Genomic DNA, 22,432 nt, shown 5'->3' on the forward strand with positions numbered 1-22,432 from the left:
AAGAAGGCCACTTGACAGTCCACAGAAAGCTGCAATGAACATAGAGTTTTGCAAGTATATGACACAATATCTGGGATTTTGTGTTGGATCCGCGGTAAGATACAAGCCTCACCTCTTCTGATTGACGTTTTCTCTATCATCACCATCAGTGAGATCAAAACACAGATTAGCAGAACTCCGAAGAAGACCGCAACTAGGATGGAAGTAGTTTTATATCCCTGTTCTTAATGACAACAATACAGAAAGGTTTAACACAGACACAGTCTGGCTTGCATGATACAATATTTACAGTAAGTATTTAATAATTATATCCATTGCGTCCGGGCAATGAGTCGGGCTGAAGATTCCCCATTATGTGTGGTGCACATTGCACAAGAGGAAAGTGTGAGCCAACCTAAATTACAGAGACAGTGCCCCCATGTTTCTGATGAGTACAGGGCAGTTCAGGTACAGCCAGAGACTGGGATTAGTGGAATTTCAACCAGACCATTTGAAATATGCGGTGAGGAAAAAAAATGTTCCGGTCAATGAGAACGTGCTCATAGTATCTTCAGACAGTGACAACAATAGCAATTCAACGAATGCAAACCCTAACACGAGCTGGAATAGTAATAATGGTAAGTACCTGCAGATGTGGATGGGAAATCAATTGGAGGCACATCGAGCCCTGTGGAATATATTGTACAAAAAGTTCAGGAAGATGAAATTTCAGCACTTTCCAATTAAACGATAAATACTGTTCTTAATTTCCCGAATTAATGAGTCAATTTAGCCTCACAAGGAACCCTAACGCCACTCTCCAAACCCTGCCACCCTCACCAGAACAAATCACACTGGCATCTTCCTTATGATCACAGCAAGATTGAGCCGGCGATGAGGAAGGACAGTCGGATAGAGAAGATTCGCTTCCAGTGCATTTCACCTCATCCAGCCAGATAACACCATCACCCTGGGAAAAGGTAGCCCCTCCTGGGGCCAATAGAGCGTGACCACAATCCAGCTGTCTGCAGACAACATTGGCATCGGCCATGTTCCAGGAGTCATCACACACCGTGCCCCTGCTGTTATTGCACAATATCTCCACTCTCCCGGAGCAGTTGGTGTTACCTCCAAACAGGCGCAACCATTGTCCCGAATCTGTCAAAGAGAATCAATTATTATTATTGATGTATTATAAGACAGGAGTACAAGTCAGATAGTTGGTATAATAAAGAGGAAGTAGCACCTGGTGAAAGCACACGTTTACAACCATATTCCCGAATGCAGTCCTTTGATCTGTGGGGCTGCTCCTTAGCTACTTTTGCTTCTGTTGAGAAGAGAAACATGCTGACTGTATCACACACCAATGTTTGAAATGACACTCGCACATTGAGAGGTTTGTTGTGTTACCTGAACAAACAACACCAGCACCCTCCCTGTGTTCACAGTTGTGTTTACCCCACGGTTTTGTTTGACACTGCCAAAGGAACGATTCGTGTGAAATACACTCGATTCGATCGAGCCAAATGGGTCCGGATCCTGCTCCGAATGACTGAGCGGAATAATCGATAGAACTGAGGGTACCACACTCTAACTGTTTACAGATCACTTCTGCATCAGGTCTATCAAGTGTATCCGAGCACATTGTTCCCCAGGTGCCATTGCAGAACACTTCCACTCTCCCCTCACAGCGATGCTTCCCATTCACCAGCCGCAGATCTTTGTGCTCTGTCAATGGCGCAAGAAATATCCAGATGGTTAGATTGATAACTCGCTGTGTGTTTATACTGCACAGCTCAACACATGCTGCACCGGTTGTGTTCACTGATTTCCAGTATTTATTTCAGAAAAGCGATAGAAAAACACCGACAGCCCATAAAGTAATAAAGAATAATCAACACGGATTTCACAACAGAAAGACAAAGAACGTAATTGAATGCTTTGAAGTAATTACAGAAAGATAATGGGGATGATTCAGTCGATGCAGAATGCATGCTCTTTTTTTTTCAAAAGGCCTCTGACAAGGTAGCACATAGTAGGATCATGACTGGGGTCGGAGCATGTGGATTCAAGAGATAAGTGGATAATGGTTGAAAACTAGCTGCAAAGCACACCGTCATTGTTAAAGCTGGTAACCCAGAATGGTGGAAGGTGGGAAGTGGTGTTACACAGGGCTGGGATTATTGCTGCTTAATATTTACATAAACGATGTGGATTTAGACAAGGGAGACATAATTTCAAAATTTAAGATGGCAGCAATATGGGGATATAGTTGACACTACGAAAGACAGAGACAGAATATGGGAATACGATAATAAGCAGGTCGAATGGGCATACAATCGCCAAATGAGTTGAATCCAGGTAAGTCTAAGGTGGTCAGTGCTGATAGGAAGAATAAAGAGGCCACGCATTTCTTGTACAATAAGAGTGAAAATGATGTAAAGCGGCAAAGAGATCTCGGGATACAGAGGCACTAAACAATTATAGAGTGACAGAGATTGAAGCTAGCGATTATAAATATAGGATAATCATGAATACATCTAATAAGAAATTCAGGAGAACTTGTTTTTTTTTTACCCAGGGAGTGGTTTGAATTTTGAATTCTGAACACATGCAATGGTTGAGATGATTAGCACTGATGCCTTTAAGGTAAAGCTAAAAAGATACAAGAGGGAGAAATAAGTAGGTGGATATGCAAAAAGGGTTAGATGCAGGAATGTGGGGCGATACACGTGGACAACATAAACACCACATTGAACAGTTAGGGCGAATGGCCAGATTCTGTGCTGTCCATTGTATGTAATTCGATGTCATATCTTCCCTGTGAAGCCACGTGCACAAAACTAAGGAAAATTGGCACATGGAAGCATTCTTACCTGAACACATGATCCTCACATCTTCTTTATGAGAACAGTCATGGTTACCCCACGATGCTGAGGGACATTCCCAGAGAAATGATTCGTTACTGGAACACTTCAGTTCATCCAACCAAACTAGCCTTGTGACTGGTCCACAAGATGCAGGAAGTGCCAGGTCCATTGCCTTTCCACAACCCAGCTGTTTGCAAACCACGTCAGCGTCTGCCAAATCCCAGGCATCATCGCAAACTGAGCCCCAGGTCCCATTGTAATAAATCTCCACTCGGCCAGTACATCGGCTTCCACCGTCTGACAGCCTTAACTGCACGTGGTCTATTGGACAACAGTACAGGAGGATTATACTTCCAATAGACATTCACCTCATCACTCAATACAATCATTGCACCATCACCAGCTTAAAAAAAGTACTCGTTAAATGTGCCTTTGACAGGTAAATAATACTAAACAACGGAATTGTTTACACTTACTTCTTACATTGAATGCAAAGAACATAAATGGTTCAGATAGCCTTCTACATCTGGCTTTGACAAGTTATGGTCTCCAGTTCCCTTTTATGTGTTAAACACTATGTGCGTTGTTCTGCAGGTAATCGCTCGCACGAGTGACAGTCAATTTATACTCATGTTATATAACTGTATCTGTTCCTGGTACATGTATGTTACCCTTATTTGTTATCTTGTTCAGACATTCAATGCCCTCTCCGATTTCCTTTACTTTGAATAACAAGTGAATTGCATTCATCTAGCACCGTTAATGTGATAAAACATCCCAAGGCGCGATACAGCAGTGATATCAAAGACATTTTAGTATGGAGCACCAAAGAATACATTGGGTCAGATAACCAAGAGCTTAGTCAAAGAGTTAGTTCTTATGGAGCGTCTTAAAGCAGGAAAGAGGAGTTGCCATGCAGAGAGATTTAAGGAAGTAATTCAACAGCGAGTGACCTCCGCAGCTAAAGGCACGGCCGAAAATGCTGCGCTATTAAAATCAGGAATGCTGAAGAAGCCAGAACTGGGAGCTGTCAGACTGGAGGCGATTGCAAAGACAGGAGCTGTGAAGTGAAGAAGGGATTTGAAAATAGGATGATAATTTTAAAATCGCGCATTGCTGAACAATGTAGGTCAGCGAGTACAGGGCAAATGGCTATTTGGCACTTGGTCTAGACAGCAGATTTTGCAGAGGTTGTAATGAGGGAAGCAAGCCAGGAGTGCATTAGAATAATCGAGTCTAGAGGAACAAAGCAATCGACAAGACCAGATAAGGGTAAAGTCGGGTGATGCTATGGAGGTGAAAATAGACAGTGTTAATCATGTGACAGGGAACTCACGTCGGGGTCAAATATAATTCAAAGATCACAAGCAGTCTGCCTGAGTCACACACAGTTGGCATCGAGAGAAATGGGGTTGGTGGCAAGGGAACAGATGTAAGGGGTACTGATGGTTTCTATCTTTTGAACACTGAGTTGGTGGAATTTTCTGCTGATGCAGGACTGAATATCAGACTGGAATTCTAACAGTGTACAGGCTGTGGATGGATCAAGAGAGTTGGATGAAAGGGAGAGTTGGATACTGTGTGAGATACATGTGGAAACTAAGGTTGTTTTTGCGGATATCACTGAAAGGCCGCATGTAAATGAGAAATGAGGTGTCGAAGGATAGATCCTTCGGTGACACGATAGGTGACTTTGCAGGAGCGGGTAGAGAAGTCATTGCAGGTAACTTTCTGACTATGACTGTGTAGATAAGACTAGAACCAGCTGAGTGTAGTCACACCCAGCCGGGTGATAATGGAGAAGGGGTGGAGCAGAATTTTATGATCATTCATATCAAAAGCTGTTTGCAAGTCAAGAATAAGGAGGAGGCATCGTTTAGATTTGTAACAATCACTTAGGATGTCATTTATGACTTTGATAAGAGTTGTTTTGGTATTGTGGTGTGGCTATAAATCTGATTTGAGGAACTGAAACATGCAGATCCATAAAAGATGAGCATGGATTTGGGAGGCGACAACACAATTCAAGGACTTTGGCGAGGTACGAACAGTTAGATTGAGTTTTTTGACAAGGTGACCAAACAGATGGATGAGGGTAATGCCGTGGATGTGGCCTATATGGATTTCAGTAAGGCGTTTGATAAAGTTCCCCACGGTAGGCTATTGCAGAAAATACAGAAGTATGGGATTGAAGGTGAATTAGTGCTTTGGATCAGAAGTTGGCTAGCTGAATGAAGGCAGAGGGTGGTGGTTGATGGTAAATGTTCATCCTGGAATATAGTTTCTAGTGCTGTACCGCAAGGATCTGTTTTGGGGCCACTGCTGTTTGTCATTTTTATAAATGACCTGGATGAGGGTGTAGAAGGGTAGGTTAGTAAATTTGCGGATGACACGAAGGTCGGTGGAGTTGTGGATAGTGCCGAAGGATGTTGTAAGTAACAGAGGGACATAGATAGGCTGCAGAGCTGGGCTGAGAGATGGCAAATGGAGTTTAATGCGGAAAAGTGTGAGGTGATTCACTTCAGAAGGAGTAACAGGATTGCAGAATACTGGGCTAATGGGAAGATTCTTGGTAGTGTAGATGAGCAGAGATATCTTGGTGTCCAGGTACATAAATCCCTGAAAGTTGCCACCCAGGTTAATAGAGCTGTTAAGAAGGCATATGGTGTGTTAGCTGTTATTAGTAGGGGGATCGAGTTTAGGAGCCACGAGGTCATGCTGCAGCTGTACAGAACTCTGGTGCGGCCGCACCTGGAGTATTGCGTGCAGTTCTGGTCACCGCATTATCGGATGGATGTGGAAGCTTTGGAAAAGGTGCAGAGGAGATTTACTAGGATGTTACCTGGTATGGAGGGAAGGTCTTACGCGGAAAGGCTGAGGGACTTGAGGTTGTTTTCGTTAGAGAGAAGGAGGAGAAGAGGTGACTTAATAGAGACATATAAGATAATCAGAGGGTTAGACAGGGTGGATAGTGAGGGCCTTTTTCCTCGGATGGTGATGGCAAACAGGAGGGGACATAGTTTTAAGTTGTGGGGTGATAGATATAGGACAGATGTCAGAGCTAGTTTCTTTACACAGAGAGTAGTCGGGGCGTGGAACGCCCTGCCTGCAACAGTAGTAGACTCGCCAACTTTAAGGGCATTTAAGTGGTCATTGGATAGACATATGGATGAAAATGGAACAGTGTAGGTCAGATGGTTTCACAGGTCGGCGCAACATCGAGGGCTGAAGGGCCTGTACTGCGCTGTAATGTTCTATGTTCTATGTTCTAGATCTGGGACAGTAATTTGCATGGACAGGTGGTCAATGGTTCCTTTCTGAAAAGAGGTGTGTGATGACAGATGATTTGAAGGGGAGGGGGCTGAACCTGAAGAGAGAGAGAGAATCGTTAATATTGTCAGCTAACATGGGGACCAGGAAGGGAATGTGTGCGTTCAGTAGTTTATTAGAAATAAGATGTAGGCAGCAAGATGTGGATTTCATCAACAGCACAGGTTCAGAGAGAGCTTGAAGTGTCAAGTAGAGAAACAAGAAATGCGAATTCAGGGTGATGGTTTGGAGTGCGGTGGGGAACAGATAGGAAGTTAGGCCTGGTGGGTTGGGGAAGGAAGGAAAATAGTGCAAGGCGACTGAACAGATATTTTTGAACGTTGTAACAAAAAGTCCACGAGCTCCTCTCACTTATTTTTGGAGTTGAGGGTGGACGAGGCAGGGGAGTGGTTCAGGGTGAAGATTTATGATGGAGAAGATATGCTGTGCGTTTTCTTTGCCTTCCTGGATGATCTTCGTCTAACCCGTGGTTTTAGTGAAGAAGAGTAGGACCCGATGATGCTTTATGCGATTGATCCATTCAGGATTATATTGCCAGACAGATGGCCAGATGTCACCGTGCCTTTCTGTTTTATTTTTAATTCTTGCAGGGGTTGTGGGTGTCACTAGCAAGGCTAGAATTTGTTTAAGCTACCCTATTTATTACTTCGGCTTAATAATGGAGAATGTAACCTCCAGATGTACTACTCTTAAACATCAGCTTTGCAATATGCAGTATCTGCGTGTCGAACTATGGTTGAGGATTGTGTTCATTATAACATTATCATAAATCAATTTAATGTTAATTGCATAACAGAATCACTTACATTTGCAAGGATGGGACTCTGTCTTAGACAATGAAGACATTTGAGTAATTTTAGAGATAAAGCACACGTCTGAACAGAGAATATGCAGACCTCTCTGTGCAGACAGGCTGGTGCTATTATGTTCAATGAGCAAACGAAACTTGTGAGGCACATTATCAATTGCTATTGTCTGTAAAAGATCAATGAACTAAACTACTAATTATCAATATATGACTGTTGAACCGGACCAAAGAGGGCAGAAAACAGGATCTCTCTGCAAAATGTTGGACAGGATCAGGAAGTTCCCATGGACAATTGAACTCCAGATGTACAGACCTCCTGGCTGAGCAGGAAACCAGTATTTAAACTGGTGTGGACAAAACTGATTGGACGAATTACGTCAGGCACTTTGCAGAATCAAAATCAGCGATGTGACCCATCAGACAGAGAAGTCGAAGACAAGGAGAAGACACATGGCTTCTGTCGGCGGACATAACTGCTGGGTAGAGCTTAACATTTACCGAACTGAAGAACAAGATGACATACACATACTCTACTCTATCCAGTGACGGAGTGTGTCATAACCATTCGGCACTGTAAACGTCTGACGTGAAATGCTGAAATGTATTGATCACAGATGTTGTAAGTGCTACTCTTTCATATGTAAATAAATGCTCGTTCGAACAACCCCAAAGCACCTGTCCGCACTTGCATTCTGCATAATGCAACATCTCCAGAACATATGCCCGTATTTACATGCCGCACAATGGAACTTTCAAGCGTATAGTCCAAAACAACTGTCTACTTTTATGCACAGCCGAATGACACTTACACCAGACCAAATCCCACCCAGTTATCTCCACTTATATACTGTACAATGGAGCTGATTGCAAGCTCGGTGCCGGATTTGATACCAGAGCTGAGATTCCAATTTCATATTCTCTTTATCACAAGGCCGTTATCTTTCACCTCTATCATCATTCACCCTCCTTCCTGCCTCAGCCCATCTGCTGCTGAAATGTTCACCCATGCTTTGTTGCCTGCAAAACCGAATATTTCAATGTTCTCCTGGGTGATCACCCATCCTGCACCCTCCAGGAACATCAGTTCATCCAAAGTTTTGTTGCCTGCCCTACATGAAGCCTCTCTCAGGAGCACCACTACATTCACTGGTTTACCAGCCACCAATACCTCGAGTTGTTAGTTATGATCTTCATGTTCAGACACCTTCATGCGCTCCCACTGGCATCTGTATAACCGCCTCCAGCCTGAATCATTTCAAGAGCTCTGCTTTTCTCTGAATCTATCTTCTTGTACATTACGCACTTCCATCCCCGACAACTTTCAGTCTTGCTTTTAACCATCTAAACCCCAGATCAGAATTTCCACCGGAAACATCTCTGTGTTTGGCTCTGTGTCGGTTTTTTGTCTCATTGCACTCCTGTTAAACTTCTTCTGATGAATGCTTACTGAAAGTTCTGTCAAAAAATGTTCTTGCTGGTTAATTGTGTCCGTGTCCTCTCTCTCTGCACACCACGCCATCCAGCCCCAGCTCCCCCACCACCCACCATCCTCACCCCTTCTCCCATAGTGAAATTACTGGTTTGAGACACCCAGGAACAAGTAACCTATATTATCGCTTTTCTCAGCAGATTAGACATTTCACTTTTACGTTTTTGTAAAAGCAGTGAAGAATTTGTTCACCTGAACACAGAGCCCCGACATCCATACTGTCAGTGAGAGTCGAATTCAATGTGAATAAGCTGCAGTTCTGGAGCTGCAATTCGTTTCCTTCACATTGGACATCATTCACCCAGACGGGTCCTTCACTCTCTCCGTCCTTTGAATAGTTATAAGCGGCTGTCGCTTCACCGCAGCCCAGCTGTGTGCAGACCACGTTGGCATCATTCAGGGTCCAGAGTCTATCCTGAAATCTCCACCAGCTGCCGGTGTGGTAAATCTCAACTCGCCCATCACATTGGCTGCCTCTGCTAGTCAGCCTCAGTGACCAATTTTCATCTACAATATTAAACACATTGAGAATGGTGAAATGGAAGCAAAATGTCTCATAATTTACTGCCACCAGAAAAGTTATTAATGTTAATGGTTACTATTTCTGTCATCATTGTACAGAAGGCTTGTCAGAAGATATTATTCACCATTACCTTTTCTCAGTAAATACATTTTAGTGGCATACCGAGTAGCTTCCGCTGACTAAACTGAGCAAAAAGGGTAAAATTAAGTGAGGTTGAGCGCGGCAAATACTGCCTATAGATAAGTGATGAGATCGAAGGGTGGAGCAGGGATTTTAAATGGCTCCTGACAGATGACAGTACCTTTTAACCAATATGGAGAGAAACAGACAAGTTTAAGTTGACACAATGCTTCCGATAATGTCTTAAATCGCCTCACAGGCAATGACGCACTTTTGATTTGCAGTCACTAATGCAGTAGGTGACAGACCCGCCGGACTGAAGGTTGTCCTCCTCTCCACATGTACTGATATTTCCTGCTCTCGCCCTATACTTGACAATATTATCAACGTTTCTTCCAATTTCACCTCCTTATCTTCACATGGTCCATTTTCAATTCTTCCATTCCCTTCCTCAACATCTCTGTTTCTGATTCTGGGGATAGGTTATTAACCAATATAAAGGGTAAGCCCAGTGACTCTCACAGTTACCTTGTTTATGATTCCTCACACCCCGTTTCCTCTAATGAATCTATCACATTCTTCCACTTTCTCCACCTGCATTGTATCTGTCTGGTGATGCAACCTTCCATACCAGTGCTTCCAGATATTTCTTCCTTTTCCCTCAACCAAGGACTCTCCTCACGTCCTCATCCACCCACCATAGTTGATTGGGCCCTCAAGCACGTCCATTCCATTTTCCATACTTCTGCTTTCACCCTTTCCCCCCTCCCAGAACCATGAAAGGATTCTGCTTCTTCTCACCTTCCACTCCACCAGCTTCCATATTCAACACATGATCTTCCACCATTTCCACCACCTTCAATGTGATGCCATTACCAAGCACATCTTCCCCTTCCCTCCACTTTTAACATTCTGAAGGGACCATTCGCTCTGTGACATCCTGATGCACTCTGCAATCATTCTCAGCACCCCTTCCCACAGGAGCATTCCATGAAAGCGCGGGAGATGCTGCCACTTCCCAGTTACGTGTACTTTTCTCACACCCAAGCCCCCAAGCACTGCTTCCAAGTGAAACAGCGATTTACTTGTAATGCTTCCTCGTTAGTATCCTGCATTTACTCTATTGACTAATCATGATGCTATCTCCTTTACATTGGCAGACCAAACACAATTAAGTGATTCGTCTGCAAAACACCTTTGTTCAGTCTGCAAGCTTTACCTTCAGCTTCCAGTTGCCTGTCATTTTCATTTTTTATTCCACTCCAACTCTGACCTCTCCATCCACTTTCCCCTTCACATTCTCAATGAAGGTTAACATAAGTTTGTGGAACAGCACTTCATCATTCCACGAGATTCCTTACAACGTTTGTGATTCAACACTGAGTTCAGCAATTTCAGATCTTATTCCTTACCCCTTTTCCTACTTCCAATGTACACCTATAAATGTGCTTTTTACTTGGCCCATTCCAAATCTATTTGCTTTGCATTGTCCCTTTTGCCATTTAGTCTCTCCTGTCTTCTACCATATCGCAGCCTATTCCTTTTGTTCTTTCCTTGCTTTCCCCTTTCTTTAACAACTGTTAAATCTCTATGTTCAGATTAAAGATCCGCAAAATGAAAGGTTGATATTGTTTCACTCAACATACATGCTGCCAGATCTTCTGAGTATTTCCAGCACTTACTGTTTTTATTACCTATATTTTAAATTGTGAAATGTGGGAGCACTTTTGCATAGAGCAATGTCCCACATACAGTGATCAGATAACTGAGCAGATAATCTGTTATATGAGGGTGCTGGCTGAGAGATAAATGTAATCCTGGAAACTGGCAGAATTGTAATTTACATCAAGTTTGTGAAATAATCCAAGACATAGCACATTGGTGAAATAACGAGTTACTTCACTCACTATAATTTTATTGCACTTTTTGTAATGGAAATTAACATTTATCTCACGCTATTTAGCTGGAATAAAGTTCACAGTGTTTTCTATTATACAACTGATCTTTGCTGAGGATTCCAGATAATTCATATTTGAATTGCCTACATTGATAACAGTTTCAATGCTCGAGCGACATTTCCATTCTATGGCAGTGGTCCTGGGAGCATCTTGCTGATTCTATAGCCCTTGAATAATGCCCTAGATTTACCCGGAAAGAGGTATTATATGACGATAAGTACTAATAACGAGACATTGTATGCATTCAATGTTTATTGGAGTGAAGCTCTTGGATTCATTTGTAATTTAATTCAGACCAATAAACCCACAAACACATCTTAGGATCTTAGTGTCAAAGGAAGCATGGGATCAGAAAAACTAGTGAATCAGCGACCTGTGGAAATAGTCAATGATGCTTGACAGTAGAACATTTGGTGCATTTAACTTCAATTGACTGAGATGACTCACCCGTACAGATGACACTGGCATCATTTTCATGTGAGCAGCTAAATTGATCCCAGGATGAAACAGGACAATCCCACAATCGCGTCTCGTTCCCCCGACACCTGTAATTTTCCTTCCACATTGGACCGGTTTCTTTCCCAAAGTGAGCTCCTCCTGGGATTGAGCTTACTGTCCCACACTGAAGATGCTCACAGACCACGTTGGCGTCTTCCATATCAAAGTAAAGGTCACACAGCGTCCACCACTGGTCTCTGTGTAGCACCTCCACCATTCCAGAGCATCTGTTCCTCCCATCAACTAATCGGGGTCCATGTTTCCCTGTATTGGAAACAAATCCAGATCCAAATAATGTATAAATCATCCTGCACATAGAAACAGCAAAACGGAAAATAGGTAAAAAAGTTGTATCTTATCTACCACGATCATCTATCCATACTTTACACAAATTATCTATTCAAAACAATTCAAATTACTACAGCAGCTCAAAAGCAAAATACTGCGGATGTTGGAAATCTGAAATAAATCAGAAAATGTTGGCAATACTGAGCAGGTCTCGCAGCATCTGTGGAGTGAGCAAGAGAGTTATGTTTCAGGTCTGTGTCCTTTCATCACAATAATTACTGCAGAACCTCGTTAAGAAGTAGGATGAACACTCAAAAATTAAGAGCTCTTCTTGCAAACGTTAATAGATTGTTGGTCTCTATTTCTTGGGTCTTGCAATATAAAAGTCAGAAGGATGTGATGTTTCTGTTGTATGTGTTGCTGCTTTTGGGCACCGCACTTCACAAAACCATTTGCTTTGGAGGCGGCTCAGGACAGAGTCACCAGAATGACAACAATGCTTAAAGCGTTACATTATGAAGACAAGTAGCATAAACTTTGTTTGTCGTAGATTAGATTTAGATACTTTAGAGCTATTCTAGTTGATGTGTTTAAAATGTTTAAGGGGTTTGACAGATGCGCGATAGAATATTTGGAGAACGAATATCAAACAAGGCCATTTAGGAGCTGCATTTCTTTTTGAGGGATGTGGGCATCTCTGGCAGAGGTGGCAGTTATTGCTCAACTCTATTTGCCCTTGAAACCGATGTCAGGACCTTCATTTTGTACTGCAATTGTCTGCATGGGGAATGTTCTTCTGCAATGCTGTTAGGCAGTTACAGTTAAGGCAAAGGGTGTAAACAAAAATTGTACCTTTTGCTGCATGTGTTATAAACAGAGTGGGAAGTTTATAATTTGGTAATTAGTGGCTAAGACTGAAATATGGCCTTAACATTTAGAATTTAACTTGAACTTCAAAAAACAACTGCAAGGCAGTTCATTGTTAGCAGTTAACAGTGCAATTCAGGTGAGCAGTGAGAAGTCAATCAGCTGTGATTGCCCGAATAGAGGTAAATACTGTAAGCTGGAATCTGTCTAAACTGTGGCAACTTGAATGTGCCCGAAAAGACCGATGTAAGTAAACTTCAGGTACGGTACAGAGCGTAAACACAGTTCACAATGTTGATTGAATTCATTTGGAACAAAGTGGGAAGTTGGAATTTGCTAAGAGTAAGAAGAGGGGGAACATGCTTTTTTATTATTTCACAGGGGATGGGGTGTTGTCGAGGCTGGCATTTCCTATCCATCCCTAATTGTCCTGGAAAAGATTGTGGTGAGCCGTCTTCTTGTACCAATGCCGTCCATGTACTCTCGCTACACCCACAGAGCAGTTCGGAAGGGAGATCCAGGATTTTGACCAAGGGACAGTGAAGGAATGATGATATAATTCCAAGTCAGGATGGTGTGTGCCTTGGAGTGGAAATTTCAGGCGGTGATGTTCCCATCCATCTGCTGTCCTTGTCCTACTAGATAGTAGAGGGCGTGTGTTTGGATGGAGGTGCTTTGTTTTGTCTGTTAAGCTTGAGTAAGTGAATGGAGGCACCAATTTAAAACAGAACCACAGCCAGCAGCAGCAGAGTCTATTGGGAGAGGCAGATAACAGGCAAATAGAGGGGAAACTCCTTCAGTGAAGCAATTGTTAGGTCAGAGTATGAGAGGGCGTGGGTAAGTTGCAAATAAGTATTACGTTAATTGGTGAGTGCTTCGTGTTTTGGCTTTAGCTAACTAGTAAAGTAGCTTTCAAACTAAAAAGCAACTGCACATAATTTTACGTCTAAAATAAAGACAGACTAAGTTCTGGCAAACCAGTTTTTATTCCGGATATTGGAAATTGTGAGTAACTGAACTGTCCTGTGGGAACATGTCTGTAGCAGATGTCTCTATCTGGAAACTCTCTGGCTCAGGGTCATAGAGCTGGTGTGGGAATTGGAGAAACCCCAATGGGTGCAAGAGGTGCATTGGACAGTTTGCTGCAGATTTCAATCACACCTTGTAGTGAGCTGCAGGATCAGAATGAGTTTGTTGCAGCTTATAGTGCACAGTAATGGAAATCCACATGAGATGGAGATCGAGGATATGCAAAAAGTGAATCTATCCAACAGGAACAATGTACTGGCTATTTCTGAGGATAAGGATAAAGTCTGTCAGAAGGACAGCCAGAATGTTGACCTTGTTACCTTGGAATAGGAAGCAGTTCAACGGGAGGAGGAGTGGAGCATAATGTGATACTTTTAAGTGATTCAATAATTAGGGTATTAAGACTCCCACACAGTATTTGCCCAACTTGTGCAAAGTGAGGGATATCTCAAAGCAGATTGCAAGAATGGAGGGGAAATATCCATTCCTTGTGGACCATGTATGGACTGATAGCATGGGAAAGAGGAGGCAAGAGGTCCTTTTCAGAGAGTACCAGGAGCTGAAAGAAAAAGGAAGATCTCAAGGATTATTATACAAGCCGCTTGCACATTGACATAGAAAAGAAAATGAGGGAGATGAACACGTGGTTGAAGGTTATGGTGTTGGAAAGAGGTGTTACATTTTATGGGACGCAGTCACCTGTACTGGGATATTAAAGAACTATTCTGCTGGAATGTGCTTCACCTGAATCGGGTTGGGATCAGGGTCCCAGAATAAAGGATAAATAGGGTTGTTACAGGAACCTTAAACTGGCAAATGTGTGAGGGGAGGTTGGTGGTAGACGGGGTTAATGGGTAGAGCACAGTTGGAAATGTAGTATATCTAGGTAGTACAGGGAAAGGGATAATTGAAAGATGCAACATTTGAGTAAGACCATTTTACAGTTTTACATCACGTGCATTTGCGCTGAAAATAGCAGTTGCATTCTTGATAATAGAATTGTTAGAAATATTGGCAGACCTCGACGTTTTGGGCAGTGCACTCTGTCCATTGTCTGGAGAAATAATTGGATCTGGTGGAAGCTGTCCGTTTATATGTAGTGCAGAACGGGAATGTGGACAGGATCTTACTACTGATAGGTTGTTACATGTTCTTGTTCTGGCTGTTATTGGTCTGTTAATTATATTCCCTGGCGGGCAGCCATAAAGGCGGTGCTAAAGTGTGGTGAGTCGAAAAGACTTAGCAGTTGGCAGGAAAAAAGACAGAAGCGTAAGGGGAGAGCCAACTGTGAAACAGCCCCGACAAACACATTGTTCTGCAGCACCTGTGCAAGAGCCTGTCAATCTGGAATTGGCCTTTATCGCCAGTCCAGGCGCTGCTCCACACACCGCTGACCACCCCAGGCGCTTATCCGTCGTCTCTCGAGATAAGGAGGCCAAAGAAGAAGATGATAGGTCAGTACATGCCATTGTTCTTGCTGCTGATTGGTCAGCTATTGTGCATCGTGGCAAATCAATCCATACTACTGTTCTGGTGGTGGTATGTTGGCGGCAGAGCAGGTGTTGGTGCGTTTCTTGTGTAGAAAATGCCAGATATTCACTGAGGAACAGGCCACTGTTAGGGGGACAGTATGGTGTTTATTGATCTCCATAGCTTCCCTAATGCAGTGAATGGGACAAGACTGCCATCGTCAAGCAAGCTCAGCTCAATGACCACCGCATTGAATGGTCCAATTCAAAACTCCACCTTGTCTATACTAGACCGGCATGCAAGACACAACAAAATCAAAATCATGCAAAAATTGAAAAAAACAACATTGCTCAGATCCTCGTGAATGGCAGCGATACAAAGAAAAACAAAGGATGACAAAACAGATCACAAGAGCTACAAAGTTTTGACAATAACTTCAGAAATATATTGTCATTAAGAGCAATGTGGTCTCATTACAATGGCAGTTGTGATATAATTGAAAATAAGGAAATGGCAGGAATTATACGTAATTACTGTGCATCAGTATTTACATGGGCAGAACTTTTGTTAAGGTTCCTTGTTGCCACACGTGGCCACATGCTGCCCTGACGTCGAGGACAGTCACTCTCATCTCACTGCAGGAATTTATCTTTCTCATTCATGTTTGTACAAACGGTGCAATGAGGTCTGAAGCTGAGTGGTCCGAGAAAACCCAAACTGAACATCAGTGAGTAATTTATTGGAAAATTCTGCTTGATAGCACTGTAAACAACACCTTCCATCACTTTGTTAATGATTGAGATCAAACTGCTGGGACAGTAATTAGAAAATTGCAATTGTCACACGGCTATTTGAGAAAGGTTAACGAGGGAAACGAGGACATTATAGATTGGTTAGCCGAACAGCTATTGTCAGGAAATTACTAGAGTATACATTTAAAGATGGAGTGTCTGATCACCTTGAAAAGTTACAGCCAATCAGTGAGAGCCAGTATGGATTTGTAAAAGGTAGATCATGCCTGATGAACCTGATCAATTGTTTTGTGAAGGTAACTAAAGTAGAGGGCAAGGGAACCTCAATGAATGTTATTCAGATGAACTTCCAGAAAGCACTCAACAAAATCCCTCATAACTGATTGTTGGCTAAAGTTGAAGGTCATTGGATTCAGTGCAAATTATTAACTGCTTAGGAGGCTGACAGCAGGGATAATGTGCAGACAACCTAACTGGCAGGATCTGATAGTGCCGTCCCACAGGAACCTCCACTATTTAGTAATGATTTAGATGGCTGGATAGAAAGCCACATATCATTGACATATTCAATATTGCCATTGAAAAAAATCAGCCATATTGCAATCATGTATATTTTAAGCATAACTTAACAAAATAAATCAGTAACTGTGTAAAGCTATTTCAAGATTGGCAATTGTGAGGTGTCCAATTTGGACTTTAAAAGGTTACAGAACTTTCTAAATGGTGAAAAGCCGGAAGCAGCACATGGAAAAGAGACTTCAGGCTCATGGACAAGTACGGGAACGAACATCAAAACAACTAATGGAATGCTGGGATTTATATCGAGAGGATTGGAATACAAGGGGCTAGAAATGATGCTACAGGGGCAAAACAAAAAGCCTGGTCTGGCCACATCTGGTGTAGTGTTCAGCTGTGGGCAATACATTGTTAAAAAGGATATATTGACCAGGGAGAGTATGCAGCATAAGGGATACTGGAGTTCTGAAGAAGGATCACTGACCCGAAACGTTAACTCTGCTTCTCTTTTCACAGATGCTGCCAGGCCTGCTGAGCGGGACCAGCATTTCTTGTTTTTATTATACTGCAATGATTCCTTGGCTTCAAGTGTTTCCGTTTTTTTAATCAATCATGAGATGTGGGTGTCGCTGGCAAGGTGAGCATTCGTTGTTCATGCCTAGTTGTCCTTCACAAGTGAGTGGCTTGTTCGGCTATGTCAGAGGAAAATTAAGAACCAACCACATTGCTGTTTGTCTGGAATCACATCTAGGGCAGACCAGTAAGAATGGCAGATTTCCTCCACGAAGGACATTAATGAGCAAGATTTTCTTTTAATGACAATCGACAATAGTTTCATGGTCACCATTACTGAGACTAGTTTTCAATTCCATATTAATTAACTGAATTTAAATTCCACTAGCTGCGGTGGTGGGAATTGAACCAGTGTCACCAGCATTAGCCTGGGCCTCTGGATTGATAGTCCAGTGACATTAGCACCACGCCACTGCCTCCTCTCATTATGAAGAAGGATTACAGAAACTGTGGGTGGGTTCCCTGAAATGTGGAAGAGCCTTGTCCTTTAACATTCTTAGCCTATGCCGTTCAGCAGCAGGAAAGTCTTTGGGAATTCTGCAGGTGAGCTACTTGCCACAGAATACCCATCATCTGACATGCTACCTTCGCCTCAGCATTTTTCTGAATGGTGAGGTTCCCTGTCACTGAGAAAACCCAGCAGGATTTGACAGTGGCAGTGAATTCACTGATTATAATAGCTAGGGGAGGTGTTATTCTCTCTCTTGTCAGAGATAGTAATTACCTGACACGGAGGTGGTGAGTGTGTTACTTTCTACTTATATACCCAAGTCTAAATAATGTCCTGATCTTGATGTAAGTGGGCATGAACTGTTTCCTTATTCGAGTAATTATGAATGGAACTAAAGATCATGCAATCAGCAGCAATTTGCCCAACTTCTGACATTTTGATGGTGGGCAGGTAACGGACCAAGCACCAGAAGATAGTTGGGCCTCAGAGAACAAACAGGAAAGACATTTTTATATAATTGTAGTGGAAATCTGGAGCATTCCCTAACAACTCCCAAAGTAAAGAGCTGTGGATGTTGCATCCAATCTAAATTTTCAAGACTAATATTGACCGATTTTTGTTAGCTCGGTGTATCAAGGAATCTGGTTCAAAGCCAGGTAAAGAGACTTGAGGAACATATCAAGTATGATCTGATTGAAAGCTCTGTACTGATCATGTGGATATGTGTCTGATCCTGTCATATTTAGCGTATAAAATGCACACATTCTATAAATTAACTTTGCAATTTTTCAATTCAGGCCTGAGTGCACTGAGCAGTGCTAAAGAACAGCCGTTCGTTTATACCCTGTAAGTGTTAACGTGGGCAGGGAGGGTTGAAAGGCTATTGAAATATCGGATCATTCGTGGTGCTCACATTAAAGTATCTAAATTGGCCAGTGCATGTTAATTTAGTCAACTCCCGACTGTTGCAGCCAATATGCAATTATAGATATACATTCGGTGCAGTGATAAATAAACTTGCGGAAATTCTGCTTCTTGCAGAATAATGTTCGGATTTAGAAACATCTTGTTGATCAACTATTGTGGGTATCTTGAACCACGTTACACCAGACCTACAGCAGTAATGGTAAACGAAAATGACTCGTTTAAATATGAACCTTTTAGACAGAAACACGGCAATGTCACCTTCCTCAGTTTTCCAAATATTAAGCAGGAAGTTGTCTGCTTTTCAGTAAGTCTGTACTCACCGGAACAGATCACACTGGCATCGATCCGATGGCTGCACTCCTGCTGAGTTCCTTCAAAAAGACGGCAGTCCAATAAACTTGTCTCGTTTCCGATGCATTCAAAGATATCACTCCGTATGAGCCCAATGCCCTCTCCAAAATGAGCATATCTTGGTGCAGACATGGCGACTCCACACTGCAGCTGACTACAGACCACATTGGCGTCTTTCAGATCCCAGTCAAGGTCACACACTGTTCCCCAGTATTCACCATACTGGATCTCCAGTCTGCCTGAGCATGGAGAGTCTCCGTATGTTAGTCTAGGAGATCTGTGATCTGAATAAGCGTATTATATCATAATAAGTATAATACATTAATAATCACAATAATACAAATATTTATATTTCAATACACATCCGATTAATCACAGATCTGGCATATTCGTTCTCAGATCGTTCCATTCTTTTCAAAACTGATGAATCTGTGTTTTCTGTATCACTACTGCTTATACTGTGACAGGACCATAATGTTTAAAATTTTTATTTATTTATTTATAACTTACCCAGTCGCCGTGACTGTAACTGAGGAACACGCACTGTATCAGCAGTTGGAACTGGGTAAAAAGTATTGTGTGGCAAGAACTGGTACAAGGAGTCCTGTTGCTCATGTTTAACATAAATGGTTCAGACTCGTAAAAGGGAGGTACAATTATAATATTCATCAATGATATTTACTTGGGACAATAGTTTCATACTAAGGCAGATTGTGATAAAAGTACATGACGTTAACGAAATTGAAAATGAATTTCAATGCAGATAAATGTACACTTATGCATTTGGGTAGGAAGACTGAGAACACAGATTCCTTGGACAATGATAATCTAAATTGCATCGAGGAGCAATGGGATTCAGAGGTACAGATATAAAAATCAATAAAATAGCAATAACAGGTTAACAAAGCTATAGAAAATACAAAAAAAGATTGATGTTTATTTATGAGAAATACGTTGAAAGGGGAGTCATACCCAGCACAAGGAAGGATTTGCTGTTGATGGGAGTTGTTTGATTGGGTGCTAACTGGTCAGTGTTTCCCTGCTTTTCTCGACAGTTTGTAACAGGGCAATTTTCCACCATATCTGTTGAATCCTAGTGTTGTATCTGTACCGGATCACCTTGTCTAGAGTTGTAGCTTGTTTTAGAGTACTGTTCTTCAGCACTACAGCTATAATGTTATCGGGCCCTAAACCTTTGCTTTGTGCTGTGCGCTCAGCCGCTTCTTAATGTTGTGTACCGTAATCTTAGGAATGGACCGAAAAATAGAAAGCATTTGCACAGCGATAGACCATTGGCATGGATTCTCACCTTTTGTCAGTCTGAATGACTACCTTTAACCCACACTGTGTTGACTGTTTTGTAGCCAGTTTGATACAGTCTGTCATGATCACCTTTCAAAGCTCTTCGTGTGCAATTAATTACCTTGAAACCACATTCACAGTTTTAAGTTTAAGAACTGGACAGACAGTTTGTCACCAACAAGATGCAACAATCAGCATACAATCATAGAATGTTTACAACACAGAAGGAGGCCATTCAGCCCGTTGTGTCCATGCTGGTTATCTGCAAGAGCAGCTCAGCTAGTCCTATGCTTCTGCCCTTTCCCCATAGCCAGGAAACGAATTTATCTTCAGGTGCTTGTCCATTTCCGTATTGAAAGCCACAATTGAATCTGTCTCCAACAGACTCGCAGGCAGCACTTTCCAGATCCTGAAAACTCGCTATATAAATAAGTTTTTCCTCATGTCACTGTTGGTTCTTTTGCCATCCACCGTATAACAGTGTCCTCTGGTTATTGACCTTTCTGCCAAGAGGAGCACTTCCTCTCTATCTACTCTGTCTAGACCTCAAGATTTTCAACACCTCTATCAATTTTCCTCGCAGCCTTCCCTGTTCTAAGGAAAGCAACGACAGTTTCTCGAATCTATCAATGTAAATGAAGTCTTTCATCCTTTGAATCTTCCTTGTAAATGCTTGCTACACCCATTCGAAAGCATTCACATTCTTCTAAAATGCCGTGTCCAGAATTGTCCAGAATACAATACGGCAGTTGAGTTGAAGCCAGTGTTTCACAAACGTTCGTAATAACTTCCTTACTTTTTTACACTATACCACTATTTAAAAAGGCCACCATCCCATTGACTTATTAACCACTTTCTCAACCTGCCCTGCCACCTTCAACGATTTGATCACAAATACTCCCAGGTCACTCTTGGCTGCAGCCACTTTATAATTGTACCCTTGAAAAGGGACTGGCAGCTAGCATTAAGAGAAATCACACAGTTTTCTATAGACAGAGAAATAGTAAAAGGGTAGTAAAAGGAGGAGTGGGGCCAATGAGGAATCAGAAAGGTGATTTACATATGAAGGTAGCGGACATAGTTGAGGTATTAACTGAATTCTTTGCACCTGTCTCTGCCAAGGGAGAAGATGCACTCCAGGCAATGGTTAAAGAGGAGGTAATTCAGATACTAGAGGGGTTTAAAATTAATAAAGAGGATGTATTAGATATACCCTGTTATATGAGAACATACATATGAATATACGAATTAGGAGCAGTAGTCGGTCACTCAACCCCTCGAGCCTGCTCCACCATTCAATACGTTCATGGCTGAACTGATTACTCCACATTTCCTCCGACCCACGATTACCTGCCACCCCCTTGGTTATCAAGAATCTACCTACCTCTGCCTTAAAAAAATTCAAAGAATCTGCTTCCACTGCCTTTTGAGGAAGAGAATTCCAAAGACTCACGACCCTCTGAAAGAAATAAATTCTTCTCATCGCTGTCTTAAATGGGCGATGCCTTATTTTTAAACAGTGACCCCTCGTTTGAGATTCTCTCACAAGGGGAAACATCTTTTCCACATCCATCCTGTCAAGACCTCTCAGGATTTTATATGCTTCAATCAAGTCGCCACTTCCTCTTCTAAATTCCAGAGGATGCAAGCCTAGCCTGTCAAATCTTTCCTCGCATAACAGGTCACCCATTCCAGATATTAGTCTAGTAAACCTTCTCTGTACTGCCTCCAACGCATTTACATCATTCTTTAAATAAGGAGACTAGTACTGTACACAATACTCCAGATGTGGTCTCACCAACACCCTGTATAGCTGTAGCATAACCTCCTTACTTTTGTATTCAATTCCACTTGCGATAAACGATAACAATCTACTGGTTTTCTTTAGTACGTGCTGTACCTGCATACTAATGTTTTGCAATTCATGCACTCGGACACCCAGATCCCTCTGCATCTCAGAGCTCTGCAATCTCTCACCATTTAGATAATATACTTCCCTTCTATTCTTGCTGCCAAAATGGACAATTTCACACTTTCCCACATTAAACTCCATTTGCCAGGCCTTTGCCCACTCACTTAATCTATCTATATTCCTTTGCAGACTCCTAATGTCCCCTTCACAAGTTACATTCTTACCTATCTTTGTGCCATTAACAAATTTAGCAAGCATACCTTCGGTCTCTGCATCCACATCATTTGTATAACTTGCAAAATGTTGAGGCCCCAGCACAGATCCCTATGGCAAACCACACGTTACATCTTGTCAACAAAAAAAAGAACCGTTTCTGCCTACTCTCTGTTTCCTGTTAGCTAACCAATCTTCTATCCACG

This window comes from Heterodontus francisci, unplaced genomic scaffold (assembly GCF_036365525.1).
Source record: "Heterodontus francisci isolate sHetFra1 unplaced genomic scaffold, sHetFra1.hap1 HAP1_SCAFFOLD_49_2, whole genome shotgun sequence".
Lineage (NCBI taxonomy): Eukaryota > Metazoa > Chordata > Chondrichthyes > Heterodontiformes > Heterodontidae > Heterodontus > Heterodontus francisci.